The sequence below is a fragment of the Colobus angolensis genome, unplaced genomic scaffold (genome assembly GCF_000951035.1).
Source record: "Colobus angolensis palliatus isolate OR3802 unplaced genomic scaffold, Cang.pa_1.0 Scaffold67, whole genome shotgun sequence".
Lineage (NCBI taxonomy): Eukaryota > Metazoa > Chordata > Mammalia > Primates > Cercopithecidae > Colobus > Colobus angolensis.
Window position 1 is genome coordinate 2,532,711 of NW_012120376.1, and position 22,324 is coordinate 2,555,034.

A 22,324-nucleotide genomic window follows, 5' to 3' on the forward strand; every position below is an offset into this window, starting at 1 on the left:
TAGTTATCAGATACATGATACAGGCATTCAATGTAGAAGAATCGCATCACGGAGAACAGTGTATCCATTCTCTCAAACATTTGTCCTTTGTGTTGCAAACAATCTAACTACACCCTTTACTTACTTTTAAAATGTACGAATAAGCCATTAGTAATTATAGTCAACCTGTGTACTATTAAATAATGGGTCTTGCTCATTCTTTCTAGCTAATTTTTGTACCCATTAACCACACCCACTTCCACGCAGCCCCCCCCATTAGGCTCTGGTAACCATCCTTCTACAATGTCAATGAGTTCAATTGTTTTGAAATTTAGATCACATAAATAAGTGAGAACATGTGATGTTTGTCTTTCTGTTCCTGGCTTATTTCACTTAACATAATCTCCAGTTCCATCCACGTGTTGCAAATGACAGGATTTCATTCTATTTTATGACTGAATGGTGCTTCATTGTGTATATGTACCACATTTTCTTTATTCTGTTGATAATCACTTAGGTTGCTTTCAAATCATCACTATTGTGAACAGTAGTGCTGCAACAAACATAGGAGTGCAGGTATCTCTTTGATATATTTATTTCCTTCGTGTATATACCCAGCAATAAGATTGCTGGATCATATGGTAGCTCCTTTCTTTTGGATATATAACCAGCAATAGGATCCCTGGATCATATGGTAGCTCTAATTTTATTTTTTTCAGAAACCAGCAAACTTTTCTCCATAGTGATTGTACTAATTTACACTCCCACCAATGGTATATGAGGATTTCCTTTTCTGCACATCCTTGCTAGCATTTGTTATTGTCTGTATTTTGGATATAAGCTCTATTAACTGGAGTAAGTTGATATCTCATTATAGTTTTGATTTGCACTTTACTGTTGATCAATAATGTTCAACACCTTTTCATATACCTGTTAGGTATTTGCATGTATTCTTTTGGGAAATGTCTAATTAAATCTTTTGTCCATTATGTAAAAACTTCTATTTTAGGTTCAGGGGTACATGTACAGGTTTGCTATACACGTAAACCCATGTCACAGCGGTTTACTGTAGACTTTTTCCTCACCTAGGCACTATGTCTAGTACCCTAGAGTTATTTTGTTTTTCTGATTTTCTTCCTCTTTCCATCTTCCACCCTCAAGTGGGCCCCAGTATCTGTTGTTGCCCACTTTGTGACCCTGAGTTCTTATCATTTAGCTCCCACTTATAAGTGAGAATATGCAGTAGTTTTCTGTTCCTGTGTTAATTTGCTAAGTATAATGTCCTCTAGCTTCATCCAAGTTTCTGCAAAAGATACGATCTTGTTCTTTTTATGGCTGCGTAGTATTCCATGGTATGTGTGTGTGCGTGTGTATATATATGTGTGTGTGTGTGTGTATTTCTTTATTCAATCTGTCATTGATGAACATTTAAGTTGATTCCATGCCATTGCTATTGTGAATAGTGCAACAATGAACATTTATGTGCCTGTATCCTTATATTAGAATGATTTATATTCCTGTAGGTATATAGCCCATAATGGGATTGCTGGATCAAATGGTAGTTCTGATTTTAGCTGTTTGAGGAATCACCATACTGCTTTCCACAATGGTTTAACTAATTTATACTACAACCAATAGTGTATAAGCATTCTTTTTACCCTGCAACCTTGCTAGTATCTACTTTGACTTTTTAATCATAGCCATTCTGATTGGTGTGAGATGATATCTCATTGTGAGTTTGATTTATATTATCCCAATAATCAGTGATATTGAGGTTTCCTTCATCTGTTTGTTGCCTGCACCTATGTCTTCTTCTGAAAATCATCTATTCATCATTTACCCACTTTTTAATAGGGTTGTTTGTTTTTCTCTTATAAAATTGTGTAAGTTCCTTATAGAAGATGAATATGAGACCTTTGTCAGATGCATAGTTTGCAAATATTTTCTCCCATTCTCTAGATTGTCTGTTTACTGTGTTGATAATTTCTTTTGCTGTGCAGAAGCTCTTAAGTTTAATTATATCCCATTGTCATTTTTTGCTTTTGTTTCTATTGCTTTTCATCACAAAATCTTTGCCTGTTTTTATGTCCAGAATGATATTGCCTTGGTTGTCTTTCAGAGTTTTTATAGTTTTAGGTTTTACGTTTAAGTCTGTAATTTAACTTGAGTTGCTTTTTGTATATGGGCTAAAGAAGGTGTTCAGTTTCAATCATCTGCATATGGCTAGCTAGTTATCCCAGCACTATTTATTGACTAAGGAGTTGCTATGGTTTGTCTTTGTGCCTCCACCGAATTTGCAGCTCAAATTGTAATCACCAAGAGTCAAGGGAGAGACCTAGTGGGAAGAGATTGGATCATGGGAGCAGTTTTCCCCATGATGTTCTCAGGATAGTGAGTGAGTTCTCACAAGATCTGACGGGTTTATAAGGGGCTCTCCCACTTACATCACCACTCTGTCTTTCTTGCCTCCATGTAAGATATGCCCTTCCACAGCCCTGCAGAACTGTGTGTTAATTAAGCTCCTTTTCTTTATAATTTACCCAATCTCTGGTATGTCTTTATAGTTGAGTAAAAATGGACTAAAACAAGACTCCTCTTCACATTTCTTGATTCTGTCAGCTTTGTCAACCATCAGGTGGTTGTAGGTGTGCAGTATTATTTTTGGGCTTTCTATTCTGTTCCAATGGTCTATGTGTCTGTATTCATTGCAGTACTATGATGTTTTGGTTACCGTAGCCCTGTACTGTGGTTTGGAATCAGATAACATGATGTCTTCAGCTTTGTGTTTGTTTGTTTTGTTTAGGATTGCCTTGGGTGTTTGGGATTGTTTTTGGTTTCATATGAATTTTAAAATAGCTTTTTCTAGCTCTGTGAAAAATGCTTTAGATAGTTTGATAGGAATACCACTGAATCTATAATTTCCTTTGAGGAGTATGGCCATTTTGATGGTATTAATTCTTATCCATGAGCACCTCATGCTTCTCCATTTGTTTGTGTCATCCGTGATTTTTTTTTTTTTTTTTTGAGCAGTGTTTTATAATTCCCATTGTAGAGATATTTCACTTCCCTGGTTAACTCTGTTTCTAAGTATTTTATTCTTTTTGTGGCAATTGTGAATGGAATTGTGTTCCTGATTTAGCTCTTCTTTAGCTGTTGGTGGTGTGAGTCATTGCTATGAAGAAATACCCAAGACTGGATAATTTATAAAGGAAAAAGGATTAATCGACTCACAGTTTCACAGGGCTGAGATGGCCTCAGGAAACTTACAATCATGAAGGAAGGGGAAGCAAACACATCCTCCTTCACATGACAGCAGCAAAAAGAAGTGCCAAGCAAAATGGGGAAAAGCCCCTTAGAAAACCATCAGATCTTGTGAGAACTCACTACCACGAGAACAGCGTAGAGGTAACTTCCCCTATGGTTCAATTACTCCATACCCAGTCTCTCCGACACATGGGGATGTTGGGAACTACAATTCAAGGTAAGTTTTGGGTGGGAACACAGCCAAACCATATTATGGTGTATAGGAATGCTAGTGATTTTTGTATGTTAATTTTGAATCTGAAACTTTAATAAAGTTGTTTATCAGCATATAATTATTTTGGGCTGATACTATGGTGTTTTCCAGTTGTAGGATCATGTCATCTGCAAACAGATATAGTTTGACTTTCTTTCTTCCTCTGTGGATGCCCTTTATTTCTTTCTCTTTTCTGATTGCTGGGCCAAGGCTTCCAATACTGTGTTGAATAGGAGTGGTGAAAGAAGGTATCCTTGTCTTGTGCTGGGTTTCAAGGGAAATGCTTCCGGCTTTTACCCTTTCAGTCTGATATTGCCTGTGCATTTGTCATAGGTGGCTCTTATTATTTTGAGGTATATTCCTTCACTACTTAGCTTATTGAGAATTTTTAACATGAAATAATGTGGAATTTTAACAAAAGCCTTTTCTGCATCTATTGAAATGATCGTGTGGTTTTTGTCTTTATTTCTGTTTATGTGATGAATCACATTTATTGATTTGCATAAGTTGCACTAACCTTGCAACCTGGGGATGAAGGCTACTGTATCATGGTGGATTAGCTTTTTGTTGTGCTGCTGGATTCAGTTTGAAAGTATTTTGTTGATGATTTTTGAATCAATATTCCTGAAGGATATTGGCCTGCAGTTTCCTTTTTTTATTATCTCTGCCAGGTTTTAGTATCAGGACGATGGTGGTCTTATAGAGTGAGTTGGGGAGAAATCTCTCTCCTTAATTTTTGGAATAGTTTCAGTAGGAATGGCACCAGCTCTTCTTTGTGCATCTGGTAGAATTTAGCTGTGAATCTATCTGGTTCTGGGCTCTTTTTTGTTGGTAAGTTACTTATTACTAGTTTAATTTTGGAAATCATTATTGGTGTGTTCAGGATATCAATTTCTTTTTGGTTCAATCTTGGGAGGGTATGCGTGTTCAAAGGAAATACAGCCATCCTACTTATTCGTATATATCCAAAGGAAGTATAATCAGTATCTAAAACAAATACTTGCACTCACTTATTCATTGCAGCATTTTTCACATTAGTCAAGATATGGAAACACCTCAAGTGTCCATTGATAAATGAATAAAGAAAATGCAGTATTCAAAATGGAAAACTATTCAGCCTTACAAAAGAAGGAATTCTGACATCTGTGACCACATGGATGAACCTGAAGAACATTATAGTAATTGAAATAAATCAAGTACAGTAATACAGTAAAACAAATACTACATGATATTACTTACATATAGAATATTTAAAAAGTCACACTCATAGAAATAGAGAGTAGAGTTTGGTTCCCATGGGACAAGAGGCAAAAAAATAGAAGAGAAGTTGGTCAAAGGGTACAGATTTGCATTTGTAAGATGAATATGTTCTGAAGACCTAAGGTGCAGCATGGTGACTATAGTTAACAGTAATTTATTATACAGCTGAAATTTGCTAACACTGTAGATCTTACATATTCTCACCTGTTCCCTCTCCAAAAAAGGTAACTACGTGAATAACAGATACGCTAATTAGATCAATTGTGGTACACGTTTCCATAACGTATACATATATGAAACATCGCATTGTAGTTTTAAATATGTCATTATATATCTTAATTTAACTAAAATAAAGTGGCTTCTAATACATTATAGCAGGAAAAAGAGAAGAGCCCACAATTATTTAAACAAATCATAAATCAGATAACACAAAAAACGTATTGACTAATTTTACTTAAAATAACATCATCCAGTTTACCCCATGTCAATAGCAAGATTTTCTCGTGTGTGTGTGTGTGTGTGTGTGTGTGTGTGTGTGTGTTTTAGGCTTAATAATATTCAATTGTATGCATATAGCAACTTTTATTTATCCATTTATCCATCAATGGACACTTGAGTTGGTTTCTTTTCTTGGCTATTGTGAGTAATGCTGATATAAACATGGAATTTTGATTTCCATCCTATTAAACATACCAAGAAATGAGACTACTAAATCACATGGTAGTTCTATTTTTAGTTTTTTGAGAAATCTTTATTCTGTTTTCCATAGCAACTGCACATCTTTCCATTCCCACCAACAGTATATAAGGTTCCAGTTTGTACATAACCTTGCCAACACTTAATCTATTTTCAAATTGATAATAGCTGTCTGAGTAGGTTTGAGATTATGTCTCATTTTATTCTTGATTTGTATTTCCCTGTTACTAATGAAGTTAAACATCTTTTCATATACCTGTGGGCCACGTGTATGTCTTGTTTGGAGATATATCTACTAAGTGAAATTAGCCAGTTATAGAATAACAAATACCATATTATTCCATGTATATGAAATATGAATAATTTTCAGACTAACAGAACCAGATAATACAATAGTGGTTGTCTGAGATGGAAGAGTGGATGAATTGGGAGGTTGCTGTTTAATGGGCATAAAGCTTCAGCAATCCATAATGAATAGGTTCTAGAGATCTGTGCAACATATATATAGTACTATTTTAACAACACAATATTGTGCACTTCAGAATTTGTTAAGAGGATATGTTTTGTGTTAACAATTCTCAACACCAAAACAAACAAATAAAAAACAGAAGAATACAAGGAAGCTTTTGGAGGTGTTGGATGTACTACATGTTTGATTGTAGTGATGGTATCATAGATATTTGCATATGTCCAAACATCAAATTGTACACATTAAAAATGTGAAGCTCTTCATACATTGATTTTATCTCAATAGATCTGTTTAAAAAAAAATGTTGAAATATGTTTCTAACTTAGAGACATAAAACCCTGATTATGTAACTGAATTAATGTAATGCCTTCCCTAATTACTTACTGTTCTCTTGAAAATAAATAAATAAGAAGAAAATAAGTGACTTAAATTCCTTTCTCTGAGGAGGATTATTAGATGAGCTTTCTTTTTTTTTTCTGAGGCAGAGTTTCACTCTTGTTGCCCAGGCTGGAGTGCAATGGCACGATCACAGCTCATTGCAACCTCTGCCTCCCAGGTTCAAGTGATTCTCCTGCCTCAGCCTCCCAAGTAGCTGGGATAACAGGCGCCTGCCACCACACCCAGCGAATTTTTGTATTTTTAGTAGAGATGGGGTCTGGCTATGTTTGCCAGGCTGGTCTTCAACTCCTGACCTCAGGTGATCTGCCCACCTCTGCCTCCCAAAGTGCTAGGATTACAGGCATGAGCCACTGCACCAACCCTTTATTTCTGTGTTACAGTGTGAATGCATTGAAAAGAGAAAATGGGTTATTCTTTCCTAAATAGACTTCAGATAGTAGAACTAAAAGTCACCCCCAAATACCAAGCAAGTGTAACTATAGCGTGTTTGCACATATTTTATTTGTATGTTATCTTTAGTTTTCATAGTGTTTCTTCAGATACTGTGAAACAGTATAATCACCAAGATTATGACTATTCACATATATTTCATGTATTCTATGTATTCCATTTTTAACTGGGTGTCACCAATAACTGTCTTTTAATTTAGGGAATCTCAAAATTATGTGGGTATATTCCTAAGTGACTTCTCTACTTATTCAACTGTAATTTGTGGACTATCATTTTTTTCTGAGGGAGAGGAGAATTGGAGGATGGCTTACGAACATTCCTAGTCATCATATAGGTAGTTCTCCAAGTAAAACTACAGCCAGAAAAGGTTTGCGGTATAGGTTAGAGTTATTCTTCCCAGAAAACTGGAGGTGGTATGACGAATGATGAATGTCCTTTTCACATACCATTGGGGGGCTGGATTGGTTTAGTCCTTGGATACAGATCATGTAGAGTGTTTATATCCATGGCAGCTAGGCAATATAGCTTTGTTCATAGTCAGTGATGTCTTCTGTTTTTCACAGATGCTTTAAGCTTCTGGTTTTTATGTTTTTCTTACAGTGGTCATTTGGCAAAACCATTTATCTAGCTCATCCCAGGTCACTAACTGCCTCACTTCTCCCCAGAGTCTGCACAAAATTCCAATAATAGATAAATTTATGACATACAACTGAAAAACTAGAGATTGTGGAAGGCTTAATTTTCCAAATCTCCTAGGAGTATGAAGAAAATGTTGCATTTGATTTTAACAATGAAAAAGAAGAAAGAAATATACTTGTTAAATTGTCTTATTAGGACATTCATATTCTGTTACATATCCATATCATTAACTTTAAATCCTCTTAAAGTATCTCTTCTCAAAGTACAACATAACCATAGACATTATTTTTTACATGTATGTATTAATTTTTCTAAGCTGTAAGAAGCAAAGAAACAAAAGTTAATCTCCATGTTTTCAGCCAATATAAAGCAGTGAAACTTTTTAATTTTTTCTTGACAGTTTTGAAGCTCAGAGATTATTTCTGTGTAAACAACAAAAAGTGGAAATTCATGTTTATTCTATTAGACTGTAAGGAATGACTCTGTTCAAATAAATTTTTCCTGTGATTAGACATACAAAAATGCATGTCTACTACTAATGAATTAAAGCCTCCTAATTATAAAAATGTTTTATGAGGTTATAATGGATATTAAAAAATTATGATACATTGTTTCCACATGCAAGTACAGAAAAAACAAACAAAGTCACAGAGATATCTAGTGTATCTAAATTGTTAAAACTTTTTTTTTTTGAGACAGAGTCTTGCTCTGTCGCCCAGGCTGGAGTGTAGTGGCCGGGTCTCAGCTCACTGCAAGCTCCGCCTCTGGGGTTTACGCCATTCTCCTGCCTCAGCCTCCCGAGTAAGCTGGGACTACAGGCGCCTGCCACCTCGCCCAGCTAGTTTTTTGTATTTTTTAGTAGAGACGGGGTTTCACCATGTTAGCCAGGATGGTCTCGATCTCCTGACCTCGTGATCCACCCGTCTCGGCCTCCCAAAGTGCTGGGATTACAGGCTTGAGCCACCGCGCCCGGCCCCAAACAGTTTTTTTAAAATTTTTATTTTTATGAGACACAGTCTCAGTCTGTCCCCCAGCCTGGAGTGCAGTGGTGCCATTTTGTGATCTCAACTCACTGCAACCTCTGCCTCCTGGGTTCAAGCAATGCTCCTGTCTCAGTATCCCGAGTAGCTGGGACTACAGCTATTATATATGTTATATATATATATATAATATATATAAATAATATATTATATATATATATATATAACAGAGAAGGGGTTTCACCATGTTAGCCAGGATGGTTTTGATCTCCTGACCTCGTGATCTGCCTGCCTTGACCTCCCAAAGTCCTGGAATTACAGGTGTGAGCCACCACACCCAGCCACTAAAAAAATATTTTAACGCCTATTTATGAAATAAGGAAATACAATAAACTCAGTTATAAATGTGCATAATTTAGTCTTACATAGGGAAAGTAGCTACCAGGTCAGTGGTTCTGACTTCATTAACCATTTTATAGTCTTTTACATGAATGTTTACTTCTCCATTGAAAAGAATTAGTAGAGGCTAAAGCAGGTTATCAATAATTTAAAAGATAATTTGCCTTGTTTATATGTTTGTGGATAGACTGAAGCTAAAAAGTCAATTTGAGTTCTTTTCTGTTATACCTTGCATATTTATTTTGAACAAGAACACCTATAGGAATTGAGAGCAGCTTTTCTAGTAAATATAAGTAAATTAGTTTCAGGCATAAAGTCAGGGAATTTTTATTTAGGCATGTCACATCATAACTGAAAGACAGTTAGTAATAGGATGCATGTAAATAATTGAAGACTGTATTCTCACCCAAAATATAGAGAGAACAATCTTTAATTTTTGGAAATCTGTTATCTATTGTTTTAATTATTAAAGTTACAAGCAAAAATATCTAAAATAGTTTTAGATTTGATTTTTTAGACTTTTTACATAAAATAAGTATCTAACCATAACTGTGTCTTGCCTGAGCTCTATTGCACACATTTGCTTTTAAAGTATTTTGCAGAATGTGTATAAGTCATATAAGCCATATCTGAAATATGAAGTGTATGTGTGTGTGTGTGTAAACTATGTATGTTCACAAAGCAAATCAATATATATGTGGCATGTCATCAAGTGATTCGTACTTTTCTGAACCTTCAATTTTTTTAAATGAAAGAGAAACCAAATAACATTAATTATAGTAACTGATCTGACTTTTGTAAACACAAATGCTTGAATACTGCTAAAGATAAAAATGGTAAAATGCTAAAACAGTGAGTCATAACAGTGAACAATTAACACTGTAAAATATATTATTTAACTCATTGAGGAGGGAACCCACATGATATTACATATTACAACTGGCCAAAGGAAAATTAAAATATCACACATATGTTGGCAGAAAAGAAATATTGACATGAACATGTACACAGATGCAAACATGTTCACAGGGCAATAAGTACTCGATTGGACACAACTAATTTGCTTTTCTGTAGACATAACATTATTTTCAATTTTTGACAAGTTGCAGAGTTGTAAAGTAGATCAAAGACAATGAAAGGTGCACTTAACCCAGACTGTTTCTAGGTACCCTTGAAAGTACCTACTTTTCAAATAAAATGCAACAAATACTTTTTTGAACGATTCCAAAGTCTGTCAAAATTTTTTCTGACTGTAAGCAAAAAATGTTTTTTCATTACAAAAGTCCATAATTTTATAGAATTATTTTGCAATAAGCAGCATCTTTTGTTTCCAAATACATATTTTTTCTTCTTTAAAAATGATTATTATGTGTACTTCACAGTTGTACATATAGCATGTAATCTGGATTTGAATCTCCAATCATTTGTCTTAGTTTTTGATATTTTTCAGTGTATTTTGAACTATCAGATCCTGTTGACAAATAAAACTATCATAAAGACAACTTCATAATAGATACCTAAAATTATAAGCACAACAACTTTCTCCTGAATACATCTCACTTGAAAATACTGCTTCAATAACCAGGCTTGCTGTTGAATGACATTGTGAGATATTGGATGTTGGAAACCGATAAGAACCAGAACAGATCATAGCTTTGCCTCAGAATGAAGATAAAATTTTGATTGGTAAACATCTGCAGAAAGATACAGTGGACCTTCCATGAGATTTCAGAACGTCGGCATTCATTAATTCGGAAGTTGCAGATTAACTCAATAGTAGTTCTTTTCTCTGCTGTCTCTGGATTCCTTTGTAATCCCTCTACCCCAGCAAGTCTTCCTTCCAAACCCCTTGATTTCTGCTTCTGTACATCTCTTAAGCTGGTTTTAAAATTTAGCATGAGGTGATTTTGTGGATTTCAAGATTGTGCAATCAAACTTATGGTACTCCTATACAGAATGTGTAGATTTATACTTCACCAGAACAGCTTGAGGGGTTCGAGTCTCAAAAAGATTTTACATATTATCTACACTAATGACTTTATATAACAGAACAAAAGCCAAGGCCAGTATAACATGAGTTGTTCCTCAAGTTTTATGTTTTACCTTAAGTCTTCTAAATTTCAGTTTAATTTCCACTATACAAATTCAGATTGGAAGAATTCTTATTTGATTAATCATAGAACATTCTACAAGCCATGTGTAAAAGGAATATCTAGATGCTATACTAAGTTTGTCCAGTTTAAACATCATTTCAATCTTATACTTCTATGCATGCAATTGAAAAATATTTATTTTGAACTCAATAGTTAAGATATGTAGTCTAGGATATAAAGTGAATCAGAACATGTGGGTGAAATAAAAAGAATATTATTGAATTAATGGAGAAATCTATATTTCCTGCTATAATTTTATAGTGATCAATCTCTTATTGAAATAGGGTTATAGAAAAAGTATCTAAAGTTCAAGAACATAATTTGCCCTTATTAAATTTAAAGCATGGATATCATTAATTGTATTAATTCCATGGGTCATGATTTTCACCATTAATTTTTCTGTATAATTTATTTATTTGAGTATGTTTGGTTAATAATTTTGAAGACTCAAAATAAAAGTATAATTAATTTTTTGGAGGAAAATCAATGAGCAGGGAACTCTAGAAATAATGAAATCAAATGAATTATTTATTTTTACTGTTCATTTAGAATCTACAATCCATTTAAGGTAGAGATTTTTGTCAAGGTACTTAACTATTAATTCACCTAGAAAATTTCCTAGCACATAATAGGTGCTTAATAAAATTTTGTTGAGTTAATAACAGGATTTTAAAATAATTATTTAATAAAATAATTATTAAATAATTTATTTAATGCTTTTTAATAATAGAGGACTCAATTAACTTATCTCATCTTAAACTTCCTTACCTCTCTACTGTAGTGCTTAAAAATCTAAAACAATTTTGAAAAATCTGAAAATATAAAGCATCTTGAGTTCCTCAAAATAAAAGCAATATTGGAATCTCAGGTATTATAAATAAAATCTTTATTATTGGGGAAAATGGTGGATAGGAGGTAGGACTAACTTGCAGCTTCCACTCGGATACACAGTGCAGCCTGTGGAAATTCACATCATGAACTTTTGCTCCAAGAACTACCACAGGAACATATCAGGAAAGCTGAGAGCGTATGCAGACCCTTTGGAGGAGATCGATTGCCACTGTGGGGTTTGTGGGATAGCCCAGGAGCTGTGAAACTGCTTTATCAGTTAGGAGGCTTGTAGCCTGAAGCAAGTAGTCAGCCCTGCTCACTGGCTGCCTGGAAATAAACCCGGTGTTGTTGGTAGAAGGCACAGTGAAAGTGAGACTGGCCTTTCAGGCTGCAGGCTTCATGGGAGCTGGGTGAGGCCTGTGACTGCTGGCTTTCCCCTACTTCATTAGTGACCTAAGTGATGCAGCAGAGGCAGCAATAATCCCTCTGGAAACAACCCCATGGGTCTGAAAACCACATCTCCATCCCCCATAGCAGTTTCAGCAAGCCTGGCCCAAGGAGAGTCTGAACTCAGACATGCCTAACCCTGTCCCCACCTGATGATCTTTTTCTACCTGCCCTTGTAGCTAAAGACAAAGGACATAATACCTTGGGAGTTCTATGGCCCCACTCACTGCCTGAACCTAGGGCAAGCTTGTATTCTTTCCATACAACCGCACCTATTATGCTCTTGAAAGAGCCACCTTTTGGCTGGAGGCCAACCAGCACACAACCAAATTACATCCAAGGACCCTCAAAGAATCCATGTCACTCCCCTGCTACCTCCACTGGAGCAGGTGCTGATATCCATGGCTGAAAGACCTGAAAATGAATTATATCACAAGACTCTTGGCAGACACTCCTCAGTACCAGCCTGGAGCCTAGTAGCTCTGCTGGCTGGGTAGATTCAGAAAAGAAATAAAAATCATTGCAGTTCATCTTTTAGGAAGCCCCATCCCTAGGGAAAAAGGGAGATCACCATATCAAGGGAGCACCCCATGGGACAAAAGAATCTGAACAGCAGCTGTTAAGTCCCAGATCTTCCCTCTGACATAGTCTACCCAAATGAGAAGTAACCAGAAAAACAATTCTGTTAATATGACAAAACAAGGTTCTTTACCAGTCCCCCCAAATCACACTAGCCTAGCAGCAATGGATCCAAACCAAGATGAAATCTCTGAATTGCCAGAAAAAGAATGTAGAAGGTCAACTATTAGCCAATCAAGGAGTCACTACAAAGGGTAAAGTCCAACTTGAAAAAATAAAAATTTTAAGAAAGAGAGCTACAGGAAATGAATGGAAAAATCTCCAGTGAAGTAAATAGCATAAATACAAAACAACCACAACTTCTGGAAATGAAGGACACACTTAGGGAAATGCAAAGTGCGCTGGAAAGTCTCAACAATAGAATTGAACAAGTACAAGAAAGAACTTCAGAGGTCAAAGACAAGGCTTTCAGATTAACCCATCCAACAAAGACAAAGAAAAATAATTTTTAAAAAATTGACAAAGCCTCCAAGAAGTTTGGGATTATGTTAAATGATGAAACCTAAGAATAATTGGTGTCCCTAAGGAAGATGATAAATCTAAAAGTTTGGACAACATATTTGAGGGAATAATCAAAGAATACCTCCCTGGCCTTGCTAGAGATCTAGACATTCAAATACAAGATGATCAAAGAACACGTGGGAAATTCATAGCAAAAAGATCATCACCTAGGCATGTAGTCATCAGGTTATCTAAAGTCAAGATGAAGGAAAGAATCTTAAGAGCTGTGAGGCAAAAGCAATAGGTAACCTATAAAGAAAATCTATCAGATTAACAGAATATTTCTCAGCCGAAACCATACAAGCTAGAAGGGATTGCGATCCTGTCTTCAGGCTCCTCAAACCAAACAATTATGAGCCAAGAATGTTGTATCTTGCAAAACTAAGCTTCTTAAATGAAGAAAAGGTACAATCTTTTCCAGACAAACAAATGCTGAGAGAATTTACCACTACCAAGCCAGTACTATAAAAACTGTTAAAGGGAGCTCTAAATCTTGAAACAAATTATTGAAATACACCAAAAGAGAATTTCCTTAAAGCACTAGTCTCACAGGACCTAAAAAATAGCACAATCAAAACAAAACAAAACAAAACTAAACAAAACAAAAAAACACCAAAGTATTCAGAGAACAAATACCATGATGAATACTACCTCACATCTAAATACTAACATTTAATATAAAGGGTCTAAATGCTGTACTTAAAAGATACAGAATAGCAATATGGATAATAACTCACCAACCAAGTATCTACTGTCTTCAAGAGATTCACCTGACATATAAGGTCTCACATAAACTTAAGGTAAAGGGATGAAAAAAAATATAATCCATGCTAATGGACATCAAAAGCAAGAAGGATTAGCTATTCTTATGTTAGACAAAACAAACCTTAAAGCAACAACTGTTAAGAAATACAAAGAGGGATATTATAGAATAATTAAAACACTAGTCAAACAGAAATATATCATAATCCTAAATATATATGCACCTAACACTGGAGATCTCAAATTAATAAAACAATTACTACTAGACCTAAGAAATGAGATAGATGGCAACACAATAATGGTTGGGGACTTCAATACTTCACTGACAGCACTACACATGTAATCAAGACAGAAAGTCAACAAACAATGGACTTAAACTATGCCCCAGAGCAAATGGACTTAACAGATATTTACAGAACTTTCTACTCAACAGCTGCAGAATATACATTATATTAATCAACAAATAAAACATTCTCCAAGATAGACCATATGATAGGCCACAAAACAAGTCTCAACAAATTTAAGAAAATTGAAATTATAGCAAGTACTCTTTCAGATCACAGTGAAATAAAATTGGAAATCAGTTTTAAAAGAAACCCTCTAAACTGCAAATACATGAAAATTAAATAACATGCTCCTGAATGATTATTGAGTCAACAATATAATCAATAGGGAAATTTAAAAATTCTTTGAACTGTATGATAATAGTGACAAAACCTATCAGCACCTCTGGGATAAAGCCAGGGTTGTGCTAAGAAGAAAGTTAATAGCCTTAAATGCCTATATTAAAAAGTCTGAAAGAGCACAAATAGACAATCTAAGGTCCACCTCAAGGAGCTATAGAAACAAGAACAAACCAAACCCAAACACAACAGAAGAAAGGAAACAACCAAGATCAGAAAAGAACCAAATAAAATTGAAACAAAACAAAAATAATACAAAATATAAATGAAACAAAAAGCTGGTTCTTTGAAAAGATATATAAAATTTATAGACCATTACCGAGATTAACCAAGAAAAGAGGAGAGAAGATCCAAAAAAAAAGCTCACCTAGAAATGAAATGGGAGATATTGCAAGTGATATCACAGAAATACAAAAGAACTTTCAAGGCTACTATGAACACCTTTATGCATATAAACTAGAAAACCTGAAGGAGGTGGATAAATTGATGGAAATACACAACCATCATAGATTAAACCAGAAAGAAATAGAAACTCTGAACAGACCAATAACAAGCAGTGAGATTGAAATGATAATTAAAAAGTTACCCCCCAAAATATCCAGGGTCAGAGGATTCACAGCTGAATTTTATCATTCAAAGAAGAATTGGTACCAAACCTATTGAAACTATTGAAAAAGAGAAAGAAGAAGGAAATCCTCCCTAAAACATTCTGTGAAGCTGGCATTACCCTAATACAAAAAACCATGAAAGGACATAACAAAAAAAGCAAACTAGGCTGGATGAGGTGATTTAAGCCTGTAATCCCAGCATTTTGGGAGGCTGAAGCAGGTGGATTACCTGAGATCAGGAGTTTGAGACCAGTCTGGCCAACATGGTGAAACCCTGTCTCTATTGAAAATACAAAATTTAGCTGGGCATGGTGGTGGACACCTGTAATTCCAGTTACTCAGGAGGCTGAGGCAGAAAAATTGCCTGAATCCAGGAGGCAGAGGTTGCAGTGGGCTAAGATCCTGTCATTGCACTCCAGCTGGAGTGGCAATGGCAAAACTCCATCTAAAAAAAAAAAAAAAAAAAAACAAGCAAACTACAGAACAATAACCCTGATGAACATAATACAAATAAGAATTAAAAATCCTCAACAAAATGCTAGGTAACTGAGTCCAACAGCATATCAAAAAAGTAATCCACCATGATCAACTGAGTTTCATACCAAAGATGCAGAGATAGCTTAACATCCACAAGTCAATAAATATGATACACCATATAAACAGAATTAAAAACAAAAATCACATGATCATCCCAATTGATGCAGAGAAAGCATTTGACAAAATTCACCATCCCTTTATGATGATAACTGTCAGCAAAATCGGCATAAAGGAGATATCACCTTAATGTAATAAAAGCCATCTATGACAAACCCACAGTCTACAATATACTGAACAGGGAAAAACTGAAAGCGTTCTTTCTGAGAACTGGAACAAGACAAGGAAGCCCACTCCCACAACTTCTATTCAACATAGTACTGGAAGTCCAAGCCAGAGAAATAAGACAAGAAAAAGAAAGAAAGGGCATCCAAATTGGCAGAGAGAAAGTGAAATCGTCTCTTTTTGCTGAGGACATGATTGTATACATAGAAAACCATAAAGAATTTTTCAAATGTAGAACTGGTACATATATTCAGTAAAGTTTCAGAATACAAAATTAATGTACACAAGTTAATAGCCTGGCTCTATACCAACAGTGACCAAGCTGAAGATCAAATCAAGAACTCAACCCCTTTTACCACAGCTGCAAAAAATAAAATATTTGGGAATATACTTAACCAAGGGGGTGAAAGACATCTACAAGGAAAACTACAAAACACTGCTGAAAGAAATCGTAGATGACATAGACAAATGGAAATATATCTAATGCTCATGACTGGGTAGAATCAATATTGTGAAAATGACTGTACTGCCAAAAGCAATCTACAGATTCCATCTAATTCCCATCAAAATACCACCATCATTCTCCACAAAACTAGAAGAAAATATCATAAAATTCAGATGAAACCAACAAAGAGCCTGCATAGCCAAACCAAGACTAGCAAAAAGAACAAACCTGCAGGCATTACATTACCCACTTAAAACTATACTATAAAACCATAGACATGAAAACAGCATGGCACTGTTATAAAAACAGGCATATAGATCAATGGAACGGAATAGATAATCCAATAGTAAAGTCAAACACTTACAATCAACCAATCTTTGAAAAACCAAACAAAAACATAAAGTGGGGAAGGGGGCGGGGGGAAGGCCACCCTATTCAACAAATGATGCTGGCATAATTGACAAGCCACATGTAGAAGAATGAAACTGGATCCTGATCTCTCACTTTATACAAAAATCAAATCACGATGGATTAAAGACTTAAATCTAAGACCTGAAACCATAAAAATTCTAGAAGATAACATTGGAAAAATTCTTCTAGACATTGGCTTAGGCAAGGACTTCATGACCAAGAACCCAAAAGCAAATGCAAAAAACCCAGGGATAAATAGATAGAACTTAGTTAAACTAAAAAGCTTCTGCACAACAAAATAAATAATCAGCAGAGTAAACAGACAACCCACAGAATGGGAGGAAATCTTCACAGTCTGTACATCAGACAAATAACTAATATCCAGAATTTTCAAGAAACTCAAGCAAATCTTCAGAATGGGAGGAAATCTTCACAGTCTGTACATCAGACAAATAACTAATATCCAGAATTTTCAAGAAACTCAAGCAAATCAGCAAGAAAAAAATCAATCCTATTAAAAAAGTAGGTTAAAGACATGAATAGACAATTTTCAAAAGAAGATATACAAGTGGTCAACAAACACATGAAAAATGCCCCAAATCTCTGATTATCAGAGAAATGCAAATCAAAACAACAATGTGATACCACCTTACTCCTGCAAGAATGGCTGTAATTAGAAAAAAAATAGATTTTGGTGTGAATGTGGTAAAAAGGAAACACTTTTACACTGTTGTGGGACTGTCAACTAGTACAACCACTATGGAAAACAGTGTGGAGCTTCCTTGAAGAACTAAAAGTAGATGTACCATTTGATCCAGCAATCCCACTCCTGGGTATCCACTCAGAGGAAAAGAAGTCATAATAAGAAAAAGATATCTGCACATTCATGTTTATAGCAGAACAATTCACAATTGCCAAAATATGGAACCAGCCCAAATGCCCATCAATCAATGAGTGGATAAAGAAACACACACACACACACATCACGGAATATGACTCAGCCATGAAAATGAACAAAATAATAGCATTTGCAGCAATCTGGATGGGATTGGACACCACTATTCTAAGTGAAGTAACTCAGAAATTGAAAATCAGATGTCATATGTTCTCACTCATAAGTGGGATCTATGCCATGAGGATCCAAAGGCATAAGAATAATGTAATTGGTTCTGGGGACTCAAGGGAAAGGATGGGAGGGAGGTGAGAGGTAAAATACTACACATTGGGCATCGTGTACACTGCTCACGTGATGGGCACATCAAAATATCAGAAATCACCACTAAAGAACTTATTCTTGTAACCCAACACCACCTATTCCCTTGAAAACCTATTGAAATAAAAATATTAATAAAATAAATGTAATTTCACAGTGTTAATTACACTCTGCCAACTAAATTGATTTAAATTAATCTCAAGTTGAGGTAACCAGATGCAGTGCACAAACTATGTCACAATAGCTCAACCTGTTTTCTTCAAATAAAATAGTGAATACCTTTCATGCCAGTGTTTCTTCTGGAGACATAGTGAACATTTGTAAAGTACACCAAACATTCAGTTCAAATGTGGCTAGGACCAGCCTCATAGCATGATGTGTGATAAGAATGTTTCCCATTGTGCCCAAAGAAAGCAGCCTTATGAAAGAAAGCAGAATGCCTGTGGATGTAAGACTAAGATTTTCTGGAAGAAGGCTAAACTACAAAGGAGATTGTTGTGAAGTTTACTGGCCACTAATATATATGATATGTTTTGAACAAAGACACAAGAGAGAAAGAGCATCATCCAGTTTCAATGTCATCTTTTATCTACGTGAAAAAATAAAATTATGAGATTTTGGTTAAAAGATATGGTATATAAAGTATATTCAGTAACTATTTGAAAGCTCATTTTCTATGAAAGAAAAAATATTCTTAGAATTAAATGTATAACCAATTATTGTTCTATAACCAGAAAAAAAACTAGACAGATTAAATTAATAACTTTAATAGCTATTAGGGTCTGGTTTAGGTGATGTAAAATTACACACATATATATTTTCCTTTAAAATTTTTAGATTTAAATTTTCACCTTTTGTGGGTACATAGTGTGTATATTTATGGTGTCCACGAGATGTTTTGATACAGGTATGAAATGTGAAATCAGCACAATATGAAGAACGGAGTATTCATCCACTCAAGTAATTATCCATTAAGTTGCAAACAATCCAACTATACGCTTTGTTATTTTAAAATGTACAGTTATTACTGACTATAGTCATCTTGTTGTAATATCAAATAGTAGGTCTTATTCATTCTTTCTAATGAACTTTTTGTATTCATTAAACATCCCCACCTTTCCCCAGCAACACACTACACTTTCCAGGCTCAGGTAACCATCCTTCTACTCTCTATGTCAATGAGTTCAATTGTTTTAATTTTTAGATGCCAGAAAAAAGTGAGAACATGTGATGTTTGTCTTTCGGTGCCTGGCTTATTTCACAAGCATAATGACCCTTAGTTCCAACCATGTTGTTGCAAACGACTGGATCTCATTCTTATGTTTATGGCTGAGTAGTACTCCACTGTGTTTATATACCACATTTTCTTTATCCATTCATCTGGTTCTGGACACTTAGGTTGCTTTCAAATCTTAGTTATTATGAACAATGTTGCAACAAACATGAAAGTGTAGATTTATCTTTGATAACACTGATTTTCTTCCTTTTGGGTGTATTCCAAGCTATAGGATTGCTAGATCATATGGTAGCTATACTGTTAGTATTTTCAGGTACCCCCAAACTGTTCTGAATAGTGATTATACTGATTTACATTCCCACCAACAGTATGATGGTTCCCTTTTCTCCACATCCTCTCCAGCATTTTCTATTGCCTGTCTTTTAGATATAGGCCATTTTAACTGGGATCAGTTAATATGTCATTTTAGCTTTTATTTGAATTTCTCTGTTCATCAGTGATGTTAAGCACCTTTTCATATGCCTGTTTTCCATTTGCATGTCTTCTTTTAATGTCTATTCAAATCTTTTGTCTATCTTTTGATTGGATTATTAGACTTTTTTTGCCTATGGAATTGTTTAAGCTTCTTACATATTCTTGCTATTAATCACTTGCCAAATGAATAGCTTGCAAATATTTTCTCCCATTCTGTGAGTTATCTGTTTGCTTTGTTGATTGTTTCCTTTGCTGTGAAGAAGTTTTTTACTTGATGTGTTCACCATTTGTCCATTTTTGCTTTGGTTGCCTGTGCCTGTGAAGTATTGCTCAATAATTTTTGCCTCTTCTAATGCCCTAGATATTTTCTCCAAGCCTTTATTGAAGTAATTTAATGGGTTGAAGTCTTAGACTTACGTCTTTAATCCATTTTGATTTGATTTTGGTATATGGCAAGATATTAGGATCTAATTTCATTATTCTGCATATGGACATTCAGTTTTCCCAGCACCATTTATTGAAGAGATTGTTCTCTTCCCAGTGTATGTTCTTGGCACCTTTGTCAATAGTGAGTTCACTCTAGGTGTATAGATTCTTTTCTGGGTTCTTGATTTTGTTTTGTTGGTCTGTTTCTGTTTTCATGCCAGTACCACGTTTTTTGGTTACCATGGCTCTGTTGTATAAGTCAGGTCATGTGATTCCTCCAGTTTTGTTCTTTTTGTTCAGAATAGCTTTGGCTACTCTGGGTCTCTTAAGGTTCCGTATAAATTTTAGGATTTTTTTTCTATTTCTGTAAAAACTATCATTGGCACTTTGATAAGGATTGCATCAAATCTGTAGATTTCTTTGGTTAATATAAACATTTTAACAATATCGATTCTTCCAACACATGAACATAAAATATTTTTCCATTTTTGTGTCCTCTTCAGTTTCTTTCCTTAGTGTTTCATAGTTTTCATTATAGAGATCTTTCATTTCTTTGGTTAATTCCTAGGCATTTAATTTTATATATGGCTATTGTAAATGAGACGGCTATTGTAAATGAGGTGTTCTTTTTTTTCACATTGTTCACATTTGGAATATAGAAATGCTATTGAGTTTTATATGTTGATTTTGTAATCTGCAACTTTACTGAATTTATCAGTTATAATAGTTTTCTTGTTGAGTCTTTCAGTTTCTCCAAATATAAGATCATATCATCTGCAAACAGGGATAATTTTACTTTTTCCTTTCCAATTTGGATGTCCTTTATGTCTTCCTCTTGTCTGACTGCTCTAGCTATGACTTCCAGTACTATGTTGAATAACAGTGGTGACAGTGGGCATCCTTGTCATTTTGCAGATCTTAATGTAAAATCTTTCAGGTTTTCCCTATTCGGTTTGAATGTGGGCCTATAATACGTTGCTTTTACAGCTGTGGATCTGTAATAGGTGGCTTTTATTATGTTGAGGTATGCTCCTTCTACCCTCAGTTTTTTTAGGGTTTTTATCATGAAGGGATGTTGAATATTATAGAATACTTTTTCAGCATTAATGGAAATGGTTATATGACTTACATTTTTCATTCTGTTGATTTGATGTATCACATTGATTTATTTGCATATGTTGAGTCATCCTTGCATTTCAGGGATAAATCCCACTTGGTCATGATCAGTAATCTTTCTAATGTATTGTTGAATTTGTTTGCTAGTATTTTGTTGAGGATTTTTGCATTAGTATTCATCAGAGATATTGGTCTGTCATTTTATTTTGTTTTTTGATATGACTTTGGGTATTAGGGTAATACTGGCCTTGTAGAATGAGTTTTGAAGTATTTCCTCCTCTGCTATTTTTTGTAATAGTTTGAGTGGGATTGGTGTTAGTTATTCTTTTAATGTTTGGTAGAATTAAGTAGTGAGGCCATCAGACCCTGGGTTTATTTATTTTTTCTTTTTCTTTTTTTTCCTGGGAGACTTTTTATTGTGGCTTGTATCATTATGTGTTATTGGTCCATTCAAGTAAGGGCTTTCTCCTGGTTCAATTTTACTAGGTTGTAAGTATCTATGAATTTGTCCATTTCTTCTATATTTTCCAATTTATTGGCATATAGTTGCTGATAGTATCTACTAATGGTCCTTAGAATTTCTGCTACATCAACTTTAGTGTTTCCTTTTTCATTTCTTATTTATCTGGATTATCTCTTTTTTCTTAGAGAGTCTGACTAAACGTTTGTCAATTTAAATATATTTTTTAAAAACACCATTTGGTTTATTAATATTTTGCCGTTTTAATTTCAATTTTATTTATTTTTTGCTCTGAGCTTTATTATTACTTT